General features: G+C 44.9%; 1 long non-coding RNA gene across 1 annotated transcript; it reads left to right on the top strand.

Annotated features, from left to right (window-relative positions):
* Positions 1–5,195: 5,195 nt before the first annotated feature.
* LOC103105753 (uncharacterized) lies at positions 5,196–11,380 on the top strand. Its single transcript, XR_008913952.1, has 3 exons — positions 5,196–8,666; positions 9,841–10,053; positions 10,362–11,380. It is a non-coding gene; the product is annotated as an uncharacterized LOC103105753 (long non-coding RNA).
* The last annotated feature ends 13,366 nt before the right edge of the window (positions 11,381–24,746 follow it).

Below are 24,746 nucleotides of genomic sequence, written 5' to 3'. Positions count from 1 at the left end.
TGTGTACTGGCTCTGGTATCGCTTATCCACTGTCAAAGGTCTAGACTGACTAAGAGGCACTCATTAGAGGTTGAATCACAGAGTGATGGAGGTTGGGGGTTTTGAGACTCCTGGAGACCATCTACTAGACAAGAGGGACTTGGCATCTGCATTGGGGAAGGGAGTGCTTCCATCTATAAGATCATTAGAACCATGGCTCCAACTATTTTCATATGCCCACAGTGTCCCTTTTCCCAGTGCCAAGGCCCTAGTATGGTCTGATATACATGCTAGATTCCATCAATAACATCATTGACTAGTTGAGCAGGTTGGTGGCAGAGGTGTGAGAGGAGAGAGACTTGGCTTAGTGGCATGGTGCCCAGTCCCTATGAAGGCTATCAATGCCTCCCTTTGGCAGTCACTGAAACTGTGGCTCATGAGGCTTCATCCAAAGGGGAATTCCTTAAAGCAGTGTTAGGTAAAAATTTACAGTGAAGGGGAAGAACAGGCAAGGTAGCAGCCCATCCGACATTAGATTGAAGAGTTTCTCAAAGATGGATCTTCATTTGGGGGGTTGAAAATTATTGTAAAGGGTGTGCCCAGGAGGAAACTGGCAAGACCCCCCTGAACCCTCCTGGGTTTCCTTGATGAGATGTTAAATTTCTTTGTTAGGTTAACACTTTCTTTTTTTCACCCTTACCTTTTGTCTTAGAATTGATACTGTGTATTGGTTCCAAGGCAGAAAAGCAATAAAGGGCTAGATAATGGGGGTCAAGTGACTTGTCCAGGTTATATAGCTAGAGCTATCCAGCTGCCCCTTGGACTAAAAAATATTAAAGCAGTCAGAACTTGGGTAAGGTGTGTGTATGTGTGTGAGTGAGAGGGGGGGGATGAGGAAGAGAGACAGAGACAGAGAGAGACAGAGACAGAGACAGAGAGAGAGAGAGAGAGAGAGAGAGAGAGAGAGAGAGAGAGAGAGAGAGAGAGAGAGAGAAAATGAATGGTCCATTCCCTAGAAAATTCATGAGCTTTTTCGTATATGCATCCTAATGATGAGATGGGCAGAGCTATTACCTGACTTGAGTCTTTCTAGATCTGAGCTCCCTTGGTGATAAAGTTGGCAGAAAATTTTCCAAAAATGTCTCTTAAAGGAATGTGTATGCATCTGTATAGTCTTATTTGCACACAGACACATCTACAGATATCCATATATGTTCCTCATGAGGCATGAATGTGTGGGCGCATGAAGTCTCTTTCCCTAGGAGAAATGACCCCTGAGGACCCTTGGGTACTTTAATCTCAAATGGAAGCAATGCAAAAACAGAAATGTCTGGACAATAAGAGTATAAAGCGTTAGGAACACAAGGATTGACATGAGATCCAAATGCACAAGAGCTTAAAAATCAAGAAGGAGAATGTTTCCGTTAGAACGTGTCTTGGGATTTGTCCATGCAAAAGGATAATCAGTTGAGAAGCTCCCATTCCAATGTTTTCCAGACCCCCAAACAGCACCTGGCTCTTGCCAAGCTCCCAGTGCTCTAAGGGTACCGTGTGCGCCAGCATTGGGGAGTGCAGACACCTTTAAGCAGGTAAATGCACTCGTCTTCCATTTGTTCTCTTAAAAGCATCCAAAGCAACAACGAGGGGAGCTCTGCCACTCCCCGGCCACCCCCACATGCCCAGGTACGTTTGTGCCGTCTGATGAGTGTGCACACACCTACACACAGACTTCTAGGGAAAACCCAGCTGCTTGTGAATCACCAGTCCAGGTGCTCTACCTGTCAGGAGGGAAGCTCTCTTCTCCTGGGAAGACCTCAACATTAGACCCTTCCATCCAGCAGCCTTGAAGATGTCTTTAAGTCAGTCAAGTTGCCCCTTGAATAAGGAACTTGAGATTTGCAACCTGGAGGAGTCCAAAGCCCAAACCATAGAAAGTGGCTGTGGCTTCCCTCCCAGTCCCTTCATCTTCCCAATTTCCTTCATCACTTTGTCATGCTCACATGGACAGAAGCGGACTTGGGAGCCTTCACCAGCCATGAGACCCGAACTCAAGGCTTCGGTTTTTCAGCCTTCCCTTCCTGCTTGCCAACAAGGAGGCTTAGCCCCGCCATATGTGGGATGGGTCTGTTACTATTGGATACAATTGGAAATGTTTTCTCCATCTCTTTCTTTCACCCTATAACCTTTTTATTTGTCTTTTCCTCTCATTGTTTCTCCCTCCCTCCATGGGCAGATAATAAAAAGAAAGCCCTCAAAGCCTAGATGCCCAGCCCAGAGAAAGGAATTCCATCACTGTCCATTAGACAAGTCAACTTCCAACATGCCATTTTCCAAGACTATTAAATAGAGGCACCAAGGAGGTGGTCATCACCGCTTTGATCTCTGGGAAAGCCTGTAAACTTCAACCTGGATTATGGTCACCCTCTGAGTAAGAAATAATTCAAGAAAACTCATCAATGCCACTGGGAAAACAGTTCAAAACTCTTCCTCACCAGATCATTTTACCACAGTGATGCACACCTAGTAGGCATTCATTCATTCATTCATTCATTCATTCATTCATTCCACAATTAACTGGCACTTTCTATAGGTTGGTAAGTCATTTTAGCTGTGTCTGCCTCTTTGTGACCTCATATGGGGTTTTTGTTGGCAAAGAAACTTGGAATGGTTTGTCATTGCCTTCTGCAGTGGATTAAGGTGAACAGAAGTTAAGTCACTTGCCCACAACTAGTGAGTGTCTGAAACTAGATTTGAACTCAGGTCTTCTTGACTCCAGGTCTGGTGCTCTATCCACTGAGCCACCTAGCTGCCAGCTATGTATTTACCTTCCATCTGGCAGCTCCCAGACTAGACAGGGGGAATAGAAAGAGGAAAAAAAATGCAAAAACAAGCAAAAACAGTCCACCTTCAAGAATCTTACCTGCTATTGACCCCCCCCCCCCCCATTTACCCAAAGGAATAACCATTAAATATACGCAGTGTAAATACAATATGCTTAAGAAATAATGGAATGACTGGAAGAAAACCCAGCATAGTTCCTTAGCATTGGTTTATTTTCCAGGTTGAAGATGGTTCTAACTAGTTTGATGTTTAGCCTTGGCTGGCAGAGATCTCCTCTGCGGTGGTCATTGAAGCTCTTTCCATTGATCAGAATCGAGCCTTCATTTTCCATCATTAATCTCTTCAGGTACCCACTTCAATAGGACCACTTCTGAGGAGACCCTCATGGATTTTCTTGGCCATGAGAGCACATCAGGACTCCGGACCATGTCCCCTTGCTTGGCTCTTTGGACATTGTTTTCAACAGCTCAGGGACCTCTCGGTGAGGAAACACCCTTACTGAGGGGGATTAGCAAAGGCTCTTTCATTTACAATCTGAGAAAGTTGCCTTGGGCAGGTCGTACAGGTTAGGAGACTTGCCCAAGATCACTCAAGTAGTGTATGGAGAGGAAGCATTTGAATCAACATTGTCCAGATGCCAAGACCAGCCCATTATCCACATCTCCAGGCTATTTGGCCTATAGTAGCCACTGTATAAATATTTGGTGAATGAATGGACAGAATTATGCAATTATTCAGTTGACTGCTTTTAGTGAGTGCCCCAGACGATTCTGTAGAAAACACTTTCCTGAAAAATAACAAAGTCCACTTCAATTCAATCATACTTACATACATCACACCCCTACATTGTGACAGGCCCTTCCTAGGTCCTAGAAAGATGAAGCTTCAGTCCAGCTAGTTCTGGCTTTTGAGCTCAAATTCTCTGTCTCTGTCTCTGTCTCTGTCTCTGTCTCTGTCTTTCTGTCTCTCTGTCTCTGTCTTTCTGTCTCTCTGTCTCTGTCTCTCTCTCTCTGTCTTTCTCTGTTTCTCTCTGTTTCTCTCTCTCTGTGTCTGTGTCTGTGTCTGTGTCTGTGTCTGTGTCTGTGTCTGTGTCTGTGTCTGTCTCTGTCTCTGTCTTTCTGTCTCTCTGTCTCTGTCTTTCTGTCTCTCTGTCTCTGTCTCTGTCTCTGTCTCTCTGTCTCTATCTCTCTCTGTCTCTCTGTCTCTGTCTCTCTCTGTCTTTCTCTGTTTCTCTCTGTTTCTCTCTCTCTGTGTCTGTCTCTGTCTCTGTCTGTCTGTCTCTGTGTGTCTCTGTCTCTCTCTGTCTCTCTGTCCTCTCTCTCTGTGTCTGTCTCTGTGTGTGTCTCTCTCTGTCTCTCTCTCTGACTCTCTCTCTGCCTGTCTCTCTCTGTCTGCCTGTCTCTCTCTGTCTCTCTGTGTCTGTGTCTGTCTCTGTCTCTGTCTCTCTCTCTGACTCTCTCTCTCTGACTCTCTCTGTTTCTCTCTCTCTGTCTCTCTCTCTGTCTCTCTGTCTCTGTCTCTCTCTCTGACTCTCTCTCTGCCTGTCTCTCTCTGTCTGCCTGTCTCTCTCTGTCTCTCTGTGTCTGTGTCTGTCTCTGTCTCTTGCTCTCTGTTTCTGTCTCTCTGACTCTCTCTGACTCTCTCTCTCTGTCTGTCTGTCTGTCTCTCTCTGTCTGCCTGTCTCTCTCACTGAGTGACTTGCCCAGGGCCACAGAGCTAGGAAATGTCTGAGGCCAAGTTGAAGCTGGGCTCCCCTGGCTTTAGGCCTGGTGCCCTCACCGAGTCCACATTCTCTTGAAGGATGGGGGTATTTCCATGATGTACCCAGTACACCAGCTCAGTAAAAAACGGGGCTCTTTCAAGAGGAGGAGGGCGCTGACAGGTAGAGGGAAGGGCAGGGAATCAGGAAAGACCTTGGGGGAGAGGTGGCTCTGCAGTTAGGCCTGGAAGGAAATCCAATGGTTTTCTCTTAGAATACCTTTTGAAAGATTACATTTGCTTTTACTTCAGTAGGAAAAATCATATCTGGTTGACTTAGTCATTTGTGGCATCGAGGGAGGGCCAAGATTCCATGACATTCTCCCCAGGGCCTAGCAGAGCTGAGCCAACAACGGGTGCCAGGTAAGAGCTCTGTGTGGACTGCGTTGGCTGCCCGGGCGGGGATGGCCCCTCTGAAGGAGGCGCTGGGGTGATGCTCAAGCCCTCCTGCCCCACTCCAGTGGGGCCGGCAGGGAGGGCGGATCAGTGCTTTGTCTTTGCCTTTCTACCCTGGAGGAGAGATCCTGGGGACGAGAACAGAACAGAGAGGAGGAGGCTGGAGGCCCAGATCGGCTCCTGAGTCATTGCTCCCTTCTGTTAAGGCAGCACTTTCAAGGCGAAGGTCTCAGATCCTATCTGAAGGGCTCACGCTTGTCTCTTTTTTTACCCCAAAGAGAAGCACGTCACAGAAAGTCACCCTGGCGGTGTCTACGGCTAAGAGCTGGCTCCCGTGGCTGAGTGACTCAGAACCGGAGGCCGGGCGACAGCCCCTGAGACTCGGTGACCAGCACAGGGTGAAGCGGCTTCTCTCTCTGACTGTCGGACGCCCCCGGGCTTGGGATGGAGAGAAATGGCAGACTCACAGCCTCTCATTTCTGGAGGGTTCTCCGGAGGCCATCGAATCCCCTGGACAGGACGTCCCCTTCACTTCATGCCAGCCCCGAGAGCTCACTGGTCACTTCCACGCTGTGCCCACTTCATTAATTAAAGGGTCAGTGTGGCGGGCTTATGGGAAGGCCGCCATGATCACCAGTGGGCAGAGCTGGGAACGGGTTCCACCATTCTCTGAAACGGTTTGGAATGATCTGAGAAAAGTGATTCAATGGGTACTCTGTTTTGTTCCAGCAATCCAAGCCTCTGGCATCTACTCCAAGAATATCCAAGAAGAGGGAATTTCCCCGTCAAAATATTCATTTTTGCACTTTGTGGGGTAATCAAATGGGTGTCCATTGATTGACATTGTATTCCTAATTTCTCAGCTGGGTCACTCAGTGGATGGAGGGCCAGGCCTAGAGACGGAAGGTCCTGGGTTCAAATCTGCCCTCAGTCACTTCTTAGCTTTGTGACCTTGGGCAAGTCACTTAATGCTAGCCCTTACCTTCTTCTGCCTTGGAGCCGATACACAGTATTGACTCCAAGACGGAAGGTGAGGGTCTAAAAAAATGTAATATAAGGGAATACTATCGTGTCATTATATATATTGCATCATTTTATGTGTGATCTATAAGGGAATGCCATTGCATCCTGAGAAATATTTCAGAGAAACTTGAGAAGATTTGAATGAAAGGATGCAGAGTGAAGAGAATGGAATAAAAAGTATCCAAAATGATCACAAATAATAAAGTAAGACGACGTTAATAGGAAATCAAGCATTGTTTAAAAGCAACAATCAGATAGTTTTATCTCCATTTTGACTTCGGGTTAGTCATCACCCAACTCAATCACCAGCCTGACTCACAGATGGCCCTGAGTAGTGGGTGCTGCTTCCCCAAATCTATGCTCACATCAATTCAATTCAGGCAGCATTTCTCATTCGCCTTCTGTGCCACAAACACTGCGCTAGGCTCTGAGGACGGGACGCGGCCCTCCAGGAATGTCGAGCCATTGATCTCCGGGCTGAGCTCTGTCCTCGAGGACCCTCTTCACCAAGAGGCAGCTCCCCAACAGGGCTTTCCTCTCCTTCTCAGGCGATGGTTGCAATGAGGACCCATCCTGCCACAATGAAAAAGGTGCCCAACTCAGGTGGATCCGCCTTTCCACACTGGGCACCCAAACAGATAAACCAGGAATTGTTTTTCTAAAGGAATCAGCTTTCACACAGGTGCCAGAGGGGTGCGGAAAGCATTTTGCTAATGGTGTGACCCCTAGTCCAAGCCAAAGAATGCTGAAGGGTGGACCCCATCTAGGCCAAGTGGAAGGGGAAAGGCGTTGGGTCTCCACCTCCCTGGGGACTGGCCGTTGACCAAGGCTCCCCCTTGAGAATGTCAACATGTCCAAGGTCCCCAGTCCTGTTCATTTCATCACAAGCATTTCAGGGTGGGGCTGGTGTGAAAACAAACAGGGAAAACAAAACTAGGGGTGTGTTGAAACCCTTGAAATCCATTCCTCGCCACTCCTTCTCAAGACTCGGGGGCCCTCAGTGTGTCAGCTCAGGGACTTTGGAGTATAGTCACCAATGGCCTTCCTGGGACCCAGGCAAAGGGTGAAGGTGGCTTCCTGGCTTGTTTCTGTCTGTCTTTGTTCCTTCTCTCTGCCTCTTTGTGGCGTTATGGCTTCCCAGACAAAAGAATCCCTGACCTTCTCGGGCTCTAATTACCTGGTTATTTTGACACCTCAGGTTTCTTGCATCATCTCCTAACTCTTTGTTTTGTCAGGGATCCTGCACTGGGGTGTATCCATGCACAGGGGAGAGGCTGCTGACAGGAAACGTGTCCCAACAGTCAGGGAAATTTTGGTCAGGGGGAAGAGATCTGGGGGTGTAAGGGGTGGGGCTGGCCCAAGGAAGCAGGAAGAAATGAGCAGACCTAAAGAAGGAAGGGAGGGGTGGGGGTACAGAATGACTGGGGAAATAGCCTGGCAAGATTGGTGAGACACAGTGTCTCCACTGTTGGTATCAACGGAACCAAAGTAGATAAGGAAAGCCATGTGGCAGAAACCCAAAGACTAGGCAGCTCCAGGTTCTTGGCCAACTGCAGAACAAGGTCAAGAATAGTGAACATCTCTGTGCCTCAGTTTCTTCCCCTTAAGGATCAGGTTTCTCTTGGTTTTCTGACAAGAACAAAACAGCTTTGATTTAAAGGAGAAGAGAAAATTAAATGGCATGCCATTGGCAAATAGGATGTCTCATTGAAAAGCTTCATACTAAAATACCAATAAGTATAATCTATCTATCTATCTATCTATCTATCTATCTATCTATCTATCTATCTAGCAATCAATCTACCCATCCATCCATCCATCCATCCATCCATCCATCCATCCATCTATGCTACTCATTGGGAATAGTGAGGCTAGGTCCAAATGGAACCCTTAAAGCTCTCTGGTTCCCTTCCATGATCCCTTTTCTTGGTATAATAGGGAAATCTGTCAAGACAATGAAAACTGTGAAGTATTAGAATTGAAGTATTAGGTTGATGCTTGAGAGAGTGGGACTTTAGTCCATCTTCTTCCTGCCGTTATTCCATAAGACTTGTAAAAACTTCTCCTCTCACCAAGGAAAGGAGAGATGACCAGAACTCCAGAAAAAAATAAGCCTAACCCCTATCCCTCCCCATCAATTAGGCAGCAAGAAGGTATTCAGGACCACCAAAGACATGGTGCCATCTTCCCATCTCCCTGATTCTTCCATTAAGTACAGAGTTGGAAAATATCAATTATTATAGAAAGCTGTCCCAATTTAAAGTTTTCTTTCAGTCTTTTTATTTGTTTGGCTTTTGTTTCTTAATTTAGATCTATGAATTCGTTAACATGGAGAATTCTCCATGTGGATATGTTTCACACATGCACACTCCTTTGAAACTTTTGATCTTTGAAAATTTCCTACAGAGGTTGATAGTTTATGTTACAAACACAAGATCACATTGTCAGGATGTGTGACTTGAATCCAATTCTTCTTAGCTCCAAGGTTAGCTCCCACCCAACCCTATACTTTGTGTATAGATGCACACAATTATTAGTTCATCTCTCCTTTGGAAAAAATTAGTAACTCTGCTCCTTGTTTCTTCTAGATTTTGTACTCAGAATATAGTACATCAAAGATTTGTGATTTCTCAGCACAGGGAGCTGGAAACTTACCTTTAATTTGGCAGGTAGGTCTTAGTTATCTGAGGCTCAGAGAGATTAAAAACCATGCCCAGCATCAGAGCTTGGATTTGAAGTCGTGTATTCCTGAATCCGTTTCTAGTGTTCAGTTGCCCATGAGGTGCTCTTTGTATATACTAAGCACAATGATTGTTATGTTAAAATAAAGGTGACCTAAAAGCATGGAAATAAAGAAAAAAGTGAAAGTATAAGTAGCAAAAGATATCCCAGTAATAACATTCTATCATTATTTCCCTCGTTTTTAAGGAATATATTTGGTATCTGTTTGGCAGAGTTAGCCAACAGAAAGCATGATGGATAGAGTTTGGACACCTAAGTCTGTATCCTGGCTCTGACACGACTTGAATGATATTAGGCAAACCACTTTATCTCTCTGAGCCTCAGAATCTTTATCTGAAAAATGAGGACTAGATGTAAAAATTGGAATAGATAATCTCTGAAGTTCCTTACAAATGTAAATTTGTTATCCTAAGAAATGTTTATTTAGATTTTGTTCATGCCAAAAAATGAAAAAAAAATGGATGGAGGAAAGAATATTGGCATTGACAATTTCTTTTTAAAAAAATGTATTCAATGTAAATTGACTGCTCTAACTGGAAGATCAAAATAACCTAAAAATCACGATTGCAAGAAAAATCGAACTTCTTCACTGATCAAAGACATGGCAACCATGGATGACATAGGTAGAGATTATAAACTCATTTGTAAAATTTACAGAGAAAGATAGTAGAAAGTTAGCAATATAATTGCTTTATAAAACTATGAGAGACAATGGAAGGAAATCTAGTTTAAAGAAATTTGGTGGGGGGCAGCAGGGTAGCTCAGTGGATTGAGAGCCAGGCCCAGAGACAAGAGGTCCTGGGTTCAAATCTGGCCTTAGACACTTCCCAGCTGTGTGACCCTGGGAAAGTCACTTGACCCCCATTGCGTAGCCCTTACCACTCTTCTGCCTTGGAGCCAATCCACAGTATGGACTCCAAGATGGAGGGTAAGGGTTTAAATTAAAAAAAAAAAAAGAAATTTGGTGAGGGATCCAGCAAAGCAAAGTCCATCCTGAGTACTCTTTAAGTTTGAAATCAAAATGAGGACAACAAAGAATGAATATGCAAAAGATTTTGACAAAAAACTTTCATTAAAAATTATTTTTACCATCAATGACAGAGTTGCTACTTTATTACACTGACATCACAATCCTGCCTAAGCTTCTTGAGGAGATGGAAATGGAACTGAAAAAAAATTCAGTAAACAAAGATGGGGAAAGAAGTTGAAATAAACCAAGTACACACATAGAAGACCCATACTAGTTGTAACACAGGTTTGAGGATGTCGAAGGATGTATTTTCAAGATATTTGAAGGAAGAGAGCATACCAAAGGTAAGGGGGAAAATTGTACCTTATCAATACAAAATGCAGTGCCTGGGGGAATACTAGTTATTACCAATCCATAAACTTATTTTTGTACATATGTAAACTGGTGTTGAGAAATAAGTATACTCCTTTCAATTCCCATTCAGTAATCACTAGATATCTAGATCAAACTTCTCTAAAATTCTAATCAGGTCCTTTACTTCATTTCTGCACTCTATCTTCGTGATGACTGTTGGCTTATTTGCAAGACAGCTTGGCCTCCCTCCATAGATATGAACTTCAGCACTCTAATCATTTTCAAATTCCCCATCCAGGGATTTTATGCTCCCAGAAGACTTCCAGGACCTTGATCATACCCACTAAGCTGTTGCCCAGGATTTATCCGATCTATGAGGAAAGGAAGAAAAGAGAAATCTCTCATCAGCTTCAGCAAGTTGGTTCCAATGGCCACTCTTGGGATAGCAGGAAGAGCACCAGAATGAGAGGGAGAGACCCTCAGAAGTAGAAGGGACATCAGATGATTCTAATCTAAATTGGAGAGAAACAGACTTTACAGCCTCCCTAATAAGTCTTCATGTGACTAGCCTTGAGAACAAACTGATTTCCTGCTAAAGCAATCCATTCCACTTTGGGGCAACATAAGTTGTGAGGGAGTTTTTCTTTCTATTGAGACAAACTCTGCTTCCCTTTCAAGACACTTTAGTTGGAATGGACAGAACTTCCTGGAGAGAAAGTGACTCTCCAAACATTGAAGATCTTTAAGACAAGGATTGATGGCCTCTGATAGGAGATTCTTTTTTATTTTATTTTTATTGTCATGCAAAACACACTTCTGTATTGGTCATCGTTGCAAGAGCAAACTCATCCATAACCAAAAAACCCAAAATAAAACCAAAGATACACTGGTGTGAATGATGACTCCAACAGTTCTTTCTCTGGAAGTAGACAGCATTCTGGGTCATAAGTCCTTCAGGATTGTCCCAGATCACCGAATTGCTGAAAGTAGCCAAGTTTTCACAGATACTCATCACCCACTATTGATGTTACTGTGTACAATGTTCTCCCGTTCTGCTTACTTCACTCTGCATCAGTTCCTGTAGATCTTTCCAGCTTTTCCTGAAACCATCTTACTCATCATTTCTGAGAGCACAATAGTATTCTGTTACCGACATGTACCACAATTAATTCAGCCTTTCCCCAATTGATAGACATCCCCTCAATTTCCATTTCCTGGCCACCCCAGAAGGAGCTGCTATCAATATTTTTGTACATGTAGATCCTTTCCCCTTTGTTATTCTTATTGGAGATTCTTGATCAAATAAAATAATAATAACCAACATCATCACTTCATATTTGCAAGCTGTACTATTTCATTGAATACAACAACATTCTTGGAAGGTAGGCCCTATTATTATTATTATTATTATTACTCTTTTATAGAAGATAAAATTAAATCAGGCTGTGGTTAAATAACTTGCCCAAGGTCATAGAAGTAGTAAGTGTCTGAGGCAGTATTTGGACTTGAGTCTTTCTAATTCCTAGCCCAGCATACTTTCCACCCTGCTGCCCTTAGTATAAATTGGACTAGATAAACTCTCTGAGATTATGGGAGGCTGTGATTTATTTACATCTTTCCTGAAGCTTCTTAAATAGGATAATTCTCTCATCCCATTAATGCAAAGGAAATTAATGGGGGGCGTGTTCTCTGGTTTGTTGTGTGAGTGGAGAAGTAGCACTGTGGATTCCCAGGTTTTCTCCATGAGTGTAGACTAGGGATGGTACCCAGGCGCCCAGCCATCCATGAAATGGGAGCGGCTGCTTTGCCTTTCAGGCTAGCAACATTTCATATGAACCCCTTGAGGGCAGGACTGCTTCTTCATAAGCTTTCAGTTCTCATATCACCTAGCAAAAGCCCCAAAACGTCACCGTAAGAGACATTCCATCTAGGGTTGGTCAGGAGGGCTCTGACCTCGAGATGGGTGACTTTCAGGCACGACGCATTTCCTGTCTAGATCAGTCTCAGTTTCCCCATGTGAAAAATAGAGGAGCTGGCTGATCTTCAAGGTTCCTTTGGGTTCTCCCGGCTACCATCAAGGGAATATAGAGTGGAGTAGAAAGAATGCTTGGTTGACATTCAGGCATAATGATCTCTGTTGCCAACTCACTGGCCATATGGTTTTGTGCAAATCAATGAAAAGCTCCGGTTCTGTTTCCTTCTCTGTAAAGGAGGTGGGTTGTATGATCTTTAAGGTCCCTTTCTATTTGGGCACTATGTGGTTCTATGCAATATGAATTTGACACAATAATACTTTTTGTTGGTTTTGAAGATTGAAAAAGCATTTATTAAGCACTTATAAGAACTCTGCAAAGACCAAGGAATACTATTCCTTTCAATGTAGTCTTGGATAGCTTAAATTTTTCTTTTTCTTTCAAAAAATGTAGAAACAATTTTTTAACAATTGTTAATCAGAGATGTTGTGATCCAACTTCTCTCTGTCTCTCTGTCTCCCTGTTTCCTCCTCCTCCTCTCTCTCTCCTCCCTGTCTCTCTCCCTCTCTCTCTCTCTCTCTCTCTCTCTCTCTCTCTCTCTCTCTCTCTCTGTCTCTGTCTCTGTCTGTCTCTGTCTCTCTGTCTCTGTCTCTGTCTGTCTGTCTGTCTGTCTCTCTCTCTCTGTCCCTCTCTCTCTCTGTCTCTGTTTCTGTCTCTCTCTGTCTCTCTCTGTCTCTGTCTCTCTCTCTGTCTGTCTCTGTCTCTCTGTCTGTCTCTGTCTCTCCCTCCCTCCCTCCCTCCCTCCCTCTCTCTCTCTCTCTCTCTCTCTCTGTCTCTGTCTCTCCCTCCCTCCCTCCCTCTCTGTCTCTCCCTCCCTCCCTCTCTGTCTCTGTCTCTCTGTCTCTCTCTGTCTCTCTCTCTGTCTCTCTGTCTCTCTCTGTCTCTGTCTCTCTGTCTCTGTCTCTGTCTCTCCCTCCCTCCCTCCCTCTCTGTCTCTCCCTCCCTCCCTCTCTGTCTCTGTCTCTCTGTCTCTCTCTGTCTCTCTCTCTGTCTCTCTGTCTCTCTCTGTCTCTGTCTCTCTGTCTCTGTCTCTGTCTCTCTGTCTCTGTCTCTGTCTCTCTCTGTCTCTGTCTCTGTCTCTCTGTCTCTGTCTCTCTGTCTCTGTCTCTGTCTCTGTCTCTGTCTCTGTCTCTCTCTCTCTCTCCTTCCCTTTCCCTGAGACAGTAAATACTCTGATACTGGTTATTCCAGTGCTGTCATGTGATATATATTTCCATATTCCTCATGCTGTGAAAGAAGACACATAGCACACATAGTTTAAAAAAAAAGCTCATGAAGGAAATAAAGTGAAAAAATGTTATGTTTTGATCTGCATTCAGATTTTGGCAGTTCCTTCTAAGGCTGTAGATCGCATTTTTGATTATGAATCTCTTGGGATTCTCTTGGAACCTTGCAGACACAATAGAATTCTTAAACTTATCATTGGGGTCTAACTTACAGTCCTTTCTAGGAGTGATGAAGAGAGAGCAGAAGGGGAAATGGGGAGAGTCACCTGCTGGGAACATCTGAAGGGAGTCTTGCCAGACCTTTCTCTGAGGATCTCTCCAAGCAACAAGGGTCAAACTTCTATGGGAGATCTTTTCTCATTACTCTCGTTATCTTGTCATCTTGTCTCATGAAGAGGAGCGAAGAGCATGCCAGGTTCACACTAAGCAATTGGATATAATTATGCATTTTGCCTCTCAAGCCCTTAGTTTCCCCATCTGTAAAAAGAGGCAGTTGGGTTAGAGTACTATCTCGAGAGCAAATGTTCTCTTTTCTGCCTCTAAATCTAGTCAAGAAACTTGAGCTTGCAAACGAGGGTGCCTTGGGTGCTAAAGTGAAAGGGGAATCAGTTCCTGTCAGGAAAGACTTGATGGTTTTTGGAAGTCACTGGGTGACCCTCTCTCCCTGGTGAGACTCCCAGGTTGGTTTTCATGACCGCTATTTCTTACAGCACAGTGATAGTCCATTATATTCACTGGAACCCAGTTTGTCTAGTCCAGGTCCCTTTTCACCCAAGCTCCCTCCTCTTCATCAGCTCAAGTACTCAAGCCATCCCCATGGCGGTCTCTGAAGAGATGTAGGCAAGGATATCCTCTGCTTTATGGAGGAACGCTGCCCTCCCTGGGCTCTCTGGCTCCATATCTTCTTCACAGCTTCCACACTCAGCTGCCCCCTTTGCATTGACTGTTAAAATATTTTGTATTAAATTATCATGCATCCATTACTATTGCTCCTGGAATAGAAGCCCTCTGAGAGCAGAGAATGAGACATTTTTGTCATCATATTCTCAGCATTCTGTATATAATAGGTGCTTAATAATTGCTTGATGAATGCAAATGGTTCCTGAGCAAAAAAAAAAAAAATCTACTTTTGATCGTGTTTGGGAGAAGGGGATGGAGGCCAGGACAAGGCCGCGGAGAACTGGACCTTTTCCAAAATTGTGCTGGTCACTTGATGAGAGAAATGGTTCCCTCCTCTTTAGGTTGAAGACAAATGAATAATTGCTAAACGTGTCATTCCTTTTAGTCATTCCTTGAGGACTAGGGAAATGGCATGTTTCTTCTGCATAGGCTCTGGGCCTTGTTGCCCACAAATTTCAGTTGCCTGATGGGCCGGGCCTTGGGGCTGTTCCCCATCCTACTTACAAGTGCTCCTTCTGGGGAACAAGACTGTTGGACTTGTTATCAGGGCTGTGGGAGGCTTCTCCCAGAGGTCACAGGCCCAGCAGGGATGGGGAGGGAGGACCAGCCTTTGGGGAGGAAAGGAGTGGGTGTGAGTGTTTGGGCTGCCACCTCCCTGGATCCAGTACATTTCCAGTACTCAGAAAGGCAAGTGGACACCCTGCCCCCACTTCCAGGGCAAGGAAGCACACTCATTGCTCCTGGGAGGAGGAAAAGTTTGACAGAGATTGTGTGTGTGTGTGTGTGTGTGTGTGTGTGTGTGTGTGTGTGTGTGTGTGTGTGTGTGTTTAAAAAAAATCAAAAGCATCCCTGAAAGGGAAAAAAGAATTCCCAGACTTGTGAGCTTCAGTTTCTTCAGGGAATTCTCTCTCTCTCTCTCTCTCTCTCTCTCTCTCTCTCTCTCTCTCTCTCTCTCTCTCTCTCTCTCTCTCTCTCTTCTCTCTCTCTCTCTCTCTCTCTCTCTCTCCTTCTCTCTCTCTCTCTCCTTCTCTCTCTCTCTCTCTCTCCTTCTCTCTCTCTCTCTCTCTCTCTCTCTCTCTCCCTCCCTCTCTCTCTCCCTCTCTCTCTCTCTCTCTTTCTCTCTCCCTCTCTCCTCTCTCTCTTTCCCCCCTCTTCCTCTCCCTTCCTCCCTCTCTCTCTGTCTATCTCTCTCTCTCCCTCTCTCTCTGTGTCTCTGTCTGTCTGTCTGTCTCTCTTCCCCCCCCTCTGTCTTTGTCTCTCTCTTCCTCTCCCTCCCTCTTTCTTTTCCCTCCGTCCCTCTCTCTGACACACACACACACACATCACGCCCAATTGGCTTGTTGTGGAATCCTAATGAGCTCAGGGATGCTGAAATGCTGGCCAGCTTCTGATCCTGGTCCCTGGACTGCATACACTTGCTCTTGAGGCTCTCCACTTACTGTGGGGTTCTCACCCTGCCCCAGGCTGGCGTCCTCTCTCTGCCTGAACCCCGGGAAGTCGCAGCATCCCCGCATTTGCTCCACATGCTCCAAAAGACTCCAAAGACCTTTAGAGACCAGCCAGTCCAGCCCCCTCATTTGGCAGAGAGAGTGCTGAGGCTTAGAGAGAGGAAATGATTCATGCAGAGTCAGAGTTAAGATTCAGGAGAGCCCAGCGTCAGACCAGGAACCTTTTCCATCGCCCCAATTGTGTTTCTGTGAGATATAGTCAAAAGATGCCGAGCTGCCCTTCCAAGGCAACGGCCAAGGCCAAATGTAAGTCGTGGCTTTAAACTAATCAACAATCGATTCAAAGCCTATTATATTCAAGCTCTTGGGGAGGGGGTGAAAAAAGGAAGCAGGTCCTGCCCTCAAGGAGCTTCTATTCTATTTGGGGGGGATGACATGGACAAATACAAGTATATGAAGAAGAAATGAAAAATGAATTCAAATAAGTTTGAGGGGCTCCTGGGGACAGATATTTGGTGACAATGCCAACCATCATAACAAAGAACATTTATGGTACCCTCTAAGGTTTGTCAAGTGTTTTATTTCATTTATTCATTCATTCATTCATTCATTCATTCATTCATTCATTCATTCATTCATTCATTCATTCGTTTGTTTGTTTGTTTATTTGTTTGTTTGTTTCTCCCCTGTGATTTTGATATCTTCTAGGATAAGCATGACCACAGCAATAACTAGCATCTATATGTTTGCTTTACATATTGCTAACTCCTTTTATCCTTACAACTCTGTGAGGTTGGTGCCCTTATTATCCCCATTTTACAGGGAAGGAAACTGAGGCAGAGGGCAGATAAGTGACTTGCCCAGAGTCACATGGCTAGTAAATGTCTGAGGCTGGATTTGAACTTGACTCTTCCTTCCTCCAAGTCTAGCTCTTGAACCACTATGTCACTGAGGCAGATACCAGTGGCTGTATTCACTCAAAGGCGATCATCCAATAGGAGGTTTTGAAAACCTCACTGTTTTTTCACTCATTTTTTCAGCCAGGTAGGCAGTCTTTACAGAGTGCCTCCTCTGAATGAGACATCCTGGCTGGGACAGAGAGGGGATGGAGAAGCTAATAGCCCAGGAGGGCAGATAAAGCCCGACTTCATGTGACTCCACAAACACAAATGGCAATATGGCGGATGGCTAGGAGCATGAGCCCAGTGCTTTTCCTGCTCTCTCTCTACCCCTTGATCTTTGAGGCCATCCGTTTCCCTGATCCTTTCTTGGATGTCAGGGAAGTAGTGAATTATTTAGCTCGAGAAACTGGGCAGGGAGAAGCTTGGCTGCGATCGAGCAATACATCTTTAGGAATGGAATCCAGGAACTCTGATTTCTGGGTCACTGGAGGGGCCACCCCGAGACGCTTCTTCCAGGGCTTCACAGCGTGGGTGAGCTGGTCTCACTGATAACCAACGTCAAGTTTTGCAATGCATGATGTGGACATGTCGAAATGTAATGTGGCCCGAGATCAAGATTCCGTCTTGTTTTCTTGTTTAGAATAAGAGCACGTCTACCAGAGTTTCATAATGCACTGACGAGCGTGGTATGACACCAAGGCTTTCAGGAATTGTACCATCAGAATCCAGCAGAGAGGTGTGACTGCTGATAACCACACAGCCTCCATTGTTTTTATTTTCCTTCCAGAGATGGACCACATCCATTTTTTAATCACTCAGAGTGTCTCCTTTTACACTGTCTTTTACCTTTGCCTTTTCTACCCCTCCTTCTCCCATTGTCCTCACACCCAGCTTGGAATTCCAAACAGAGCTGCTCTCACCCTCACATCTGCAAGATGAGTCTAATGATGTTTGCCACCTTCCCACTTCTCCCTGATGCTGCATGGATTAATGAGATAATGCTTGTAAGTGTGAGGAGCTGGGGTAACTCTTCTCCTGTCGTGCTCCTCATCCCATATCACAGCATCTCTTCTGCCAATTTTCCACAGAACTTGTCAGGCAGGGCAGGTGGAAAGAGAATGTCCAATGCCTCCGGTATGTTCCTGGAGTGGAGGGAGGGTGTGGAAGTCCAGGAAAAAATGAGCCTCCCTAAGAGAAAGTTGCCACTCTTCTGAGTTGCATTTAGAATCAATGACTCTTCCATTAGGAGGTCACCTGGGCCAAGCCCAACCAGAAGCCCAAAAGCTTTCCCTGACAAGAGATCATCCTGTCTCTTCTTGGATGCCTCCAGGCACAGGAGACTTGGATACTCACTGATTAATCCTGGAAAATCCTCTGACCTAAGGAAGAGTGGTCAGCCTGGCTAAAGAACAGAACAAGAATTTGTCATCTTGTCCCTAAATGTTCAGTACCTCATTGACTTCTAATAAATAGGCTGACCAACGATGACCATTTTCCTACATCTCAAGATGATTTTATTCTTAGATGGTTCAAATGATTCTGTTTTTCTTTCATTCACAGTGTCTACACAGCTGAAAACATCCTGATGGGTTCTTCTATTTGTTCATGATTGTTTCAAAGGTTCTCTGTGTTTTGAGGATCCTAGATTCAGAGCTAGAAAGGATCTTTGGGGGGAACCCCTCTTTTTAAGAGAAGAAAGTTGAGATCTGGAGCCTGAAGTGACTTTTCCAATTGTATATATGTTTAAGTTTTGGAGGACCAGTCTGAATTCAGTTCCTGGACAACTGGGTAGACAGTTGGAAGGGACATTTGAAACCATAGAGTCTAACTCTCGCATTTGACAGAGGATTAGTGAAACAGCTTTCCTAAGGTCACAGGTAATAAGTTCTAGAATCTAGGGATTCAAATGCAAGAACTGCAGAGTTAGTGCCAGGATCACAGGCTATAGGAAAACAAGACAAGATCCCTGTCCTAGCCTTTCTCTTTCTGTTCCTCTATGAAAGCCACAACCCCACAGAAGAGGATTAAATGAAATCCTCCATGTCCCTCACAGAGAGCTTTTCCAACATTTCCCACCACCAGCATCCCACCTTCCACCCTCTAGAATATCCTTCCTCCTCTTCCTCCTTAGCATCCCTGGATTTCCTGGCTTTCAAAGCACAGAGTCATAGAACCTCTAATGTGGAAAGACCCCTGAGCAGTAACGCAGTCCCCCCAACTCACTGCTGCATCCCTTCTATGGGCTGCTCAGAGGGCTGGCAAGCCTATATATACTTGGATACCTATTGCCAGTTGAATAAACAGAGAGAAAGGAAATGTTTTTGGAGACTTTCAGGGTGAAGGGCAAGTCACTTGATTCTCTGGGGACTCAGTTTCTACATCTGTCCAATAAAGGGTTTTGTGGTTAATAGCTTCTACAATCCTTTTCTGCTCTAACATTTTATGGTTCTCAGATTCCAAGATAATTATCTCAGGCCATTGGATTGAATCAGTTTTACAACTGTCTCAATCCCTATCTCTTTGGCTGTTTAGACCATAGATCTTCAGGTAGGACCATGTTCAAGGTTTTTGTTTTATTTGATTTTATTTTCAAAAGCTCATGACAATTTTTTGGCTGGTCAATTCTAGGGCATTTATGCCTTTAGGATCCAGAAGTCACAAATAAGGGGAAACAGGGTTACAATAGACACAACCACTGATTTATTGACCCCAAGATCATTTAGAGCTCTGAATCTTTGTTTCCTAATGACCTTTCAGTCTTGAATGTTTCTGTTTTGGTTTTGAAAGGCTGGTCCACTCCTGGTATTTTATGGTTGCTATTCAAACCCTCCTTCCCAATTTTCCATTCTGTATCCTGAGGTCCCCCTCAGATCTGACATTCCATGCTTTATATTCTAATATACCTCCTATCTCTATCAGTTTATGATCTAAGGGCTTGGTCCCTCGGAGCTTTGTTCCGTTCTAAGGCTCCTTCTATCTCTGATGTTTTCTATTCTAAGGTGCCTTCAAGTTCTGACATTCTATTTTCTAAGGGTTCTCCAAGCTCGTTCTGTGTCTTAAGGCCCATCTCATCTATCATAGGCTGGCCCCATCTCCCCTCTAGCTCCAGCAGTCAGTGATCCTGACCTTCAACCATGAATTCTAAGAATGCTGTGGCTGCTTTGTTCCATGAACACAGAAGAAGACTTAGGGAGCTGAGGTGACCCATCAAGGAATGGGGAGGGCCTGAGGTCAACGGAATCTAAATACGCAAGTGGGCACTTGGCTTGCCCACGGAAACTGGAACCTAGTCTCTCACTTTGACCACAGCCCCTAGTGGCCAGGGTTCTACAAGCTTTACCAATAGATAGCATCGCCATCCCCAGACATGAGCTCAGAAAATGCTTTCAGAAACCCACACAAATCTTGGGGGAAAGATCACCATTTGCCATTGAATGAAAACTGGCCATTTTCCATATTAGAGGTATGTGTCTTGGACTCCCAGACCTTTGTGGAATTTCCACATGAAGTTCGGTCTCCTTTGTGTCCGGTGTCACAGCCTCCTCAACAGCCCTCCTAGCCTTCCTCCTCAACAGATACTGAGCTGACAGTAAACTTATCCTCAGGGGGTTTCCACCCCTCTTTCTGTACCTTTCCCCAGGGAACCTGTGCATTGTTCTCCTCTACTGTAGTCAGGAAGGAAAGCCAAATTCTGAAGGAATTCTTGCTAAAGTGTTAATGACCTCAGTGAGCTAAACAGCAGTGCTACTGAAGAAGATTTGAGTGTCTGAGTGGATTACTTGCTTGATATGAGTCTGCAGTGTGACGTGTGGTCACCCCCGAAGCTCATGCAATCATGGGCTACCCGAAGAGAAGCCCCCACTTTATAGGAATAAGGTGATGACCAAGCCATTCCCATGTGGAGCCCGCATCAAGGAGGTTGTGCTCCAGTCTGAGTGCCATGTTTTAGGAGGGACATTGGCTAAGGAGAGAGTAGCCATTGCAACTTCCCTCACCCTCGGTGGTCACCATGACCATGTCTCCCCCTTAGTGGTCCAGAATAACGTCACCAGTTTTGAAGAAGGAAAGAGAAACTCCACCCATTTCACCATTTTGCTCAGCCCTCCCTCCACATGCCCACACCTGAAGCAGGTAGAAAATGATTCCAAGGTAGCCTCTTATATCCTGTGGTGCCTGGAGGGAGGACACCACCTCCCTCCCCATTCAGTGTCCTGTAAGGCGCTTCTCCTTCCCCTTTCCTCACTGGGACACCCAGCGAATGCTAGAAGTTGGTGGTGGAGATGTCTCTCCTGGAAGCTGTAACAGTTAAAATTTAGGGATACTATGGGGAGACGGAGGCAGGTAGAAATTAGTCCTCTCTGCAAGGAGTATTATATTTTTTTAGAGGTTTATGAAAGAAAATACAGGATAAGGAAAACGTGCCTAGGCCAGAGGCCTAGACAAGACCTCACCTACATTATGGAAAGAGCCACATCTGCTCCAAAATGGAAGTCCAAAAAGAGCGAAAGAGAGCTCAAAAGCCTTTGCCATCAGCTTAAGTACCTTCTCGATCTCGCCCACCTCAGAATTCCGTGAGATTACAAAGCATTTTGGGGAAGTGGAGCAAGGACTTGTGGGGATTGAAGTCCAGAGTTCAAATCTCAATTTTACAAAGCTGAACTCAGGCCACCCTCATTTGGCCCAGATCCATTTGATAGAACAAAACTCAGCAGAGACTGGTCTGGAAATGGCTTCAGCCTAGACCGTGGTCAAAGGAGACTGAGACCCGGATGAAAAGGAGACATGTTGCCTCCCGCCGAAGATGCTGCACTTGGTAATGGACCCCTGGAGTCCATTTCAAACACATGGGAGCCACTCTCAATGTCAAAGGCCTATTCAGTCCACCCAGAACTTGAGTTGCAAAAGCAAACACAAACCTCCTCTCCAGCCAAGTTGGAAGAGGATCTAACGTGCTGTGCGTGTAGCAAGGCCTGAAGGAATTGGTCTGTGTCACCCTGACAACTGGGGAAGATGTTGATTTTCCTCCAATGGGTAGCAATTAAAAGCATAAGGCATGAAGGAGGCTGAGGGGCAGGGCTACTCTGTAATGCTCCCCATTGCCCAAGGACTTCTCCTTCCGCACAATTCATCTTGTCCACAGTTAAAACTTTCAATGCAATGCACTGCCCCATTGGTGATCAGCATTTATCCCAACAGAAGTCACCATCTCAGGGAAGCTGGAGGGCTGAGGGCTAACATGTTGGCCATTTCTGACAAATTCCAGATGTGTTTGCTCCTAGTGTCGCTGAATGCTCTGTCTAGGATCTTTCCAGGACATCCCCTGTCCTAGCCATCCGACCCAAACCGATCCATTTCTCTAAAACACACACTTTGCCTCGACCCGTCTTCCCCAGTACTGGAACCGTCACTGGGCTCCCATTGCCTGGCAGAAAGACTCCAGATTCCCCGCTTGCATTTCTGAGGCCCTCACGAGCCGGTCTCTTTTGCCTTTGCAAATTGTCCCAAAGAGAGATCATAGAATTCTTCACGCCTTCAGACTCTCTGTGGTGTTAATTATTATTCACATTGGTCATTTCCCGACTCCCTTCATTTTTCTCCTGGTCTGTCCACCCTCCTCAACATGGCTGGCCTGTGGATTTTCCCGTCTTCTCTCTCTTGCTTTCCTGATCCTCCAGCCTGAAGAGCTCTCTCCCCTCCTCTCCCCTTGGCTAACCCCTCCCCAGTTTTCAAAGCTCAGTGCAGGTATCCTGTTCATTCATGAAAAACTTCCAGCCAGATGGAGTCTGAGGATCAAGCCTCCCATGCAGAAAGAGTTGTGAGCTCATGGCACCTCGCCCGGGGTTGCTCCTCTTCGCCATGTACAAAACCTTTTTAATTTGATGTAATCAAAATGACTTATTTTACAATTTTTCATTTTTTTAGCTCTTGCTTGGTCTTAAAGTCTTTCCTTTCCCAAAGATCTGGCCTGTATACTTTTCTGTGTTCACCTAATTTGCTTATAGTTTCCTTCTTTATATTTAAGTCATTCCCCCATTCTGAGTTTATCTTGGTGTATGTTGATCCAAACCTAATCTCCCCCACACTGTCCTCCAATTTTCCCAGCAGTTTTTATCAAATAGTGGATTTTTTTCCCCAAAGCTGGGGTCTTTGGGCTTGTCATAGACTGTCTTGCTGAGGTCACTTACCCCAAGTCTATTCCACTGATCCTCCTTTCTGACACTTAACCATGTGCACTCTGTCTTGGGGAGGCAATTGGCAGAGTGGTCTGTTGGACCTGGAGATCTAAGTTTAACCCATTTCTGGTTACTATAAAAGGGGGTGCTAGCTTATAAGTACAGGGCTGTAGTGAGGACTGAGTACGCATGAATGGAAAACCCTTGGAAAACCTGAAAGAACCATATAGAAGGCTGTTGTAAATATCCGTATCCTTGCCACAGTTCTATTCTTCCTTTCCCACAGGTGAATGGACTGAAGTCCAAGGAAAGAATGGACTTTGAGTCCGCAGAACAGAGTCCTGGAGAGCAAGCGCAGGAAGAAGGGGGATGTCAAGTGGAGCAAATGCGATTTCAGGTCAAAAGAAAAACATCCTCTACCACTAAACAAAACCATCATTAGTAGTATGAGTAGCAGCAAGACAGTCCTAGGAAGGAAAGGTCATTATTATCCCCATTGACAGAGGAAGAAAGGGAGAGTTAAGGAAAGTGACCCCACCAGGATCACACAGCTAGTCACTCTCTGATGTGAGATTAGGACCCAGGTTTTCCAGACTCCAGAACCAGGGCTTTATGCACTATGTCATCTACCTCCTTAACCTAAATATATTTAGCACTCCCCTCCTTCAATAGAATATAACTGCTTCTGTCTTTATTTTCTTAATGCTTAGTATAATGACTGGTACACAGCAATGGGTTAATGAATGCATGTTCCCTCACTAACTGCCAATCTTTGTTGCATATGGAGCCTTTGTTTTTGATTCCTTGAGCTCCAGTCCTAGAGTAAGATCTCTGGATGAAAAGATCATAGCTTGGGCTGTTAGCCCATCCTAAATGTTTGTGGAATTGGATCAGATTAGAAGGAGGTGAGTTTCACAAGAGGAAAGAGCCTGCTGGAAAAGGGAGACCGACAGACACACAGAAAATGTGTGGAATGGAGGGAGAGATCCATGGCGAAGGAATAAGTCCTTTCATGGATTGTTTTCTTTGAATGCCTGGCTGTTTGAATACAAGGATGGACTGTTTTGGTATCATGAAGGTACAGCCTTAATTCTCCCAGGATGTTTGCTCCTTACCCACCATCTGTTCCACAGACACACGTGTTTTCATTGGTCCTCCCTTAATCCAAGGTTTCAACTCAAGCTCCCTAGGATCAGCATCTGAAGATCTTTGGGTTTTTATCTGAAAAGCCTTCTGCAAGTGGGCAGATTGATCTACTTCCTTTCCCTGGGGGAGGGGGGAAGTCATTTGTACAGAAATGTAAAATAGGGATTATCCAGTAGCGATCTGACCATCCAGTCAGTTGAGGATTCAGATCAACCTGATCATGGGTCCAATCCCATCTCCTGAGACATTGGCATATCCTTGGAGACTGGGTATCTCATGGGACTGGTCGTGTCTATTCCTGACCACATTCCCCAAATTTAGGGGCATAAAGGGATTTTGCTGCTAACTCACAAGATATCCCTTCATTTCTAGATAATGTCCAAGTCAAATAGAAATGGTGCCTCTAACCCAAATGGAAAGATCTTTGCAAGCCATATTTTGACTTAGTTTTAAAATGCAATGTTATCTGTGTTTTATTTATTTTTTTGTATTATTTATTTCCAATTTAGAACATTATTCCTTGGCTACAAGAATCACCTTATTTCCCTCCCTCCCCTTCCCCCCCTTCCTGTAGCTGACACGCAATTTCACGGGGTATTACATGTGTCCTTGATCAAAACCTATTTCCATGTTGTTGATGTTTGCATTAGGATGTTCATTTAGAGTCTACATCGCCAATCATATCCCCTTGACCCATGTAATCAGGCAGTTGTTTTTCTTCTGTGTTTCTACTCCCACAGTTTTTCCTCTGCTTGAGGATAGTGTTCTTTCTCATAGATTCCTCCAAGGTGTTCAGGATCACTGCATTGCCACTAATGGAGAAGTTCATTACATTTGATTGTACCACAGTGTATC

This window comes from Monodelphis domestica, chromosome 8, assembly GCF_027887165.1.
Source record: "Monodelphis domestica isolate mMonDom1 chromosome 8, mMonDom1.pri, whole genome shotgun sequence".
Classification (NCBI taxonomy): domain Eukaryota; kingdom Metazoa; phylum Chordata; class Mammalia; order Didelphimorphia; family Didelphidae; genus Monodelphis; species Monodelphis domestica.
This window is presented reverse-complemented; position numbering and strand designations above follow the sequence as displayed.